We start from the raw sequence: 4,244 nt of genomic DNA, 5'->3' as shown, positions 1-4,244 counted from the left end.
GAGAGAGAGAGAGAGAGAGAGAGAGAGAGAGAGAGAGAGGATTTTGCAGGCATGCCTCATGTGGAGGTCAAAGGACAACCTCAGGTGTTTGCTGTAACAGGTCCTGTCTCATACACTGTGATGTCTGCCAAGCCAGCTGGCCTGTAGGCTTTGGGAAAGCCTCCTCTCTGCCTTCTGTCTACTTATTTGCTGTAGAAACTGGGATTGCAGAGGAGCACCAGCACAGCCAGCCTTTATAAACTCAGGTCCACATTTGTGTGGCAGGTACTTTACCCATCAAGCTGTCTCACTAGCCCAGAATTCCTTATATAGTCAGAAAGTTAATCTATCAGACAGGATTTGTAAATGTCTTTTTCTTTTTTCTGAGTCTTTTTATTGTCTTGATTGTGTACTTTGATGTTTCAGGGTTTTTTTCTTAATTTGGTGAGATCCAATTTAATATTTCTCTCTAGTTTGTTCTGTGCTTTTGCTGTCATAAGTAGGTAATTATTGTGAAATCTAGTATCATGAAAAATTTTAGTTTCTTATGTTGACAATATTGTAAATGCGTATATTATTGATTCTACTTCATTTTTAAATTTTCAGAGATGATGCCAGCTAGTGTCTCTCTCTCTCTCTCTCTCTCTCTCTCTCTCTCTCTCTCTCTCTCTCTCTCTGTGTGTGTGTGTGTGTGTGTGTGTCTCAGTCTCCCTCACTTCCCCCTCCATCCCTCTTTCTCCTCCCCCATGCAATACATTAGTAGAACAAGAAAGTTAAAAAAGAAGGACTCTACCAGAACCTTTCATAAAAGCCACTACACACACACACACACACACACACACACACACACGCACACACATAATTTCTGTGACTCTACCAGAACCTTTCATAAAAGCCACTACACATACACACACACACACACACACGCACACACACACATATAATTTCTGTGGAGGCATTTGCCCAGAAACTTATCATTCAACCTTGGACTGACTGCACTCTTGTTATTAATCCTTGAAGTTAAGGATTATTATTTCATAATACTGTGTGCATCTCTCCTTATTTTTGCCCTTAAAATTTTTCCTTTGCCCCAATTTCCTTGAATATTCACAGACTATTGAGGAATGTGTGTTTTTATTTGCAGCTCTAATCTATTCTCAAATCAATCAATCAATATTGCACTGCTGGGAATCTCTCAGATTATTATTTAGAATGACAGAGTTGACAGGAAGCCTTAAGTCTTCTGTATCGCACAAAGTGACTCCCAGATGTCACATTGCATCATGGTTCTGGAGCTCTTTTGGCATTCTGGGTGGCTGTATGGTATTTTAGATGCCAGTTCAATATCTGAGGTGCATTTCTCCAGTGTTTGCCATCCCATTGAGTTCTCCACAGCAGCCATCTGTTTGCTGTCTCATTTCCTCTTTTCTAATGTGAACTGGGTATTTCATAGTGCCCTTTACCCTGGAAATGTGTATAGTCATTGCCTAAAGGACCTTTGTTCTTTTCTTTTAGTCTTTAACATTTTAAAACTGTGAAACATAACAAAATGTGATGATCCTATGTATTTATCTGTTACTTTAACTTCATAGAACCAATAAAAATAAACCCTTTCTCTACTTTAGAGGTATTCCCCTCTTTAAAAAGTGGAGGAAATCATTAGGTGGGCTCTCTGCTCTTGGAGTTTTCTTTGTGGCAACTTTGTTTTCTGTAATAGATTTTTTTCTTCTTGGTAAGATTCTGTATTTCTTTCTTGATAAGTTTTGATGAGATATTTGATGTATATCAAGAAATTTGTCTGTTTCTCAGAAATATCCAATTTATTACCTTGTAGTTGTTTCTGTTCTGTAGTCTTTGTAGTGAGACATTCCCTTTTGTGGGTAGGGATAACGGCCTCTGCATTTTCATTGTACCTCTGAATGTCCAGCTGTGTCCCTTCTTTTTTTCCCTCTGGTTTTTGTCTTGATATCATAGAACAGAGTTCCCTACCTTTATTTGGAGTCAATGCATTCCTTTATAGTAACGAATTCTAGATATTGTTAGTTGCAAACTACTCCTACCAGATATAGTGAGTTTCAAACTCTCTAGACTTTTGGGTCATGTATTTTTCATTCCTCAAGTATTTAATCATCAGGGAGTTTAAAAATGTGTGTTATGGTTAGGCAGGCGCATACCTTTAGTCCCAGCACCTCAGAAGGCAGATCTCTGTGAGTTGAAGGCCAGCCTGTTCTACAGAATGAGTTCTAGGAAAGACAAAGAAAGTTATGTAGAGAAACCCTGTCACAAGCAAACAAACAAATAAAGTAACTTACAACCAATAAACTATTATGTACTGTGTATTATGTACTGTGTATTATATACTGTGTATTATGTCTCACGGGTTTAAAAAAAAACTTGGGCAGCTTGATGGTGTGTACACCTGAAATCCCAGCACTTGGGATACTGAGATGGAAGGATTGGAGCAAATTTAAGGCTAGCCTGGGTTACAGGCCAAATACCAGTTTAGCAGCAGCTAAATAGCAAGAGCCTATCTCATGCAAAACAAAAATAACCTGGAAACTCCTGAATGTCATATGCCCCAAAATATTTTCTTCTGATTACTTTCCTCCAAATCATATAACATGTGAACGCCAGAGAGGGTGAGATGGCGGAGTTGGCAAGAGCGCGTAATATCCTCTAAGAGGAAGGCCTGGGCTTTGGATCTTGGCACTGGTATCAGGAAGTTTATAAACACCAGCTCCTAGTGATCTGACTCTGTCTTCTGGCACATGAAAATACAGACACATACACAAACACACATAATACAATTAAATGAAAACAAATAAAATTATAAAAGCCACTTTCAGCTCATGGATCATACAAAAATAGGTTTTCAAAACAGTTATTAGGCTGTGTTCCATCAGAAGTCCTCAAACAAAATTGAGGTTTCCTTGTTCTTTTCAGTGTTTCTAGTTTTGTAGCTGCTGTCCACTTTCTTTGTGTTTTTTGCTTTAGCAGTTTTCATTCCTATCTCTATTTCTGTGGCCTAGGTTTTAAAAGGTCAGTCTATTTTTAATGTCTTACACTTGGATAGTTAGTGTCTTAGATAGGGTTACTATTACTATGAAGAGGCATACACACACACCCATCCCCGGCCCCACAACTGATAAAAAGGAAAGCACTTAATTGGGGCTGGCTTACAGTTTTCGAGGTTTATTTCATTATTGTTATGCTGAGATGAGAGTCAGACATGGGACTGGAGAAGGAGCTGAGGTTTCTTTATCTTGATCCAAAGGCAGCAGGAAGAGACTGCCCTACTAGGCCTGACTTGAACATATGAGACCTCAAAGACTACCTTCACAGTGACACACTTCCTCCAACAAGGCCACACCTACTCCAACAAGGCCACACCTATTAGTGCCATTTCCCATAGGTCAAACATTCAAACACATGAGTGTATGGGAGTCATTCCTATTCAAGTTACCACACTTTAGCCTTTCTTTTTTCTTATATGCGTTAATTTTTTTTCCTGAAAACCTGTTTCAAACCAAGCCACGGAGACTACCCAGCCCTCAGATAAACCTTTAAAGTATTCAGCTATAAGTGCCTCTTATTTTTTGTTGCCTTTACCACTGGGAGGGTAACTGAAATGCATTGCTTAGTTTCCAAGCATTTATTTATTTATTTATTGCAGTTGGTTTCTAGCCTAATCATTCTGTGACCAGTGAACATAGTAGAATGATTGAAATCATCTTGAGTTTGCAGAGTTTGTTTAATGGAGTTACTGTGCCGAGACTCCCCGCCCCCCAACCCTACACCAACACCTGCAAAACAGCTACCTTCTCTTCTCCCATCTCCTCTTTTTCTTCTTTCTTCCTCCTCTTTATTATTATTCTTATTCCTTTTCTCAGTCTCCTCCTCCTCTTTCCCTCTCCCTCTTCTCTCCTCCTTATCCCCCTCCTTCCAAACTGAGCTGGGATGGTTTTCTTCCTACTGTGTGCTCTTTTTGCTCTACCACAGTACTTATGAATTGGTCCAATTTTACCCCTGAGAGGACATTTAGCTCAGACTGGAAATATTTCAGCCTTCCATCCTTGGGAATGGAGGGAAGAAGTCTATCTTTTATATCTTACATAGGCCAAGAATGCCACACAAGGAATTGCCTGATCCAATATTGCCTGGGCTGAGGCTCGTTTCTTCTTCTTCTTCTTCTTCTTCTTCTTCTTCTTCTTCTTCTTCTTCTTCTTCTTCTTCTTCTTCTTCTTCTTCTTCTTCTTCTTCTTCTT

Source organism: Mus pahari, chromosome 22 (assembly GCF_900095145.1).
Source record: "Mus pahari chromosome 22, PAHARI_EIJ_v1.1, whole genome shotgun sequence".
Lineage (NCBI taxonomy): Eukaryota > Metazoa > Chordata > Mammalia > Rodentia > Muridae > Mus > Mus pahari.
This window is presented reverse-complemented; position numbering follows the sequence as displayed.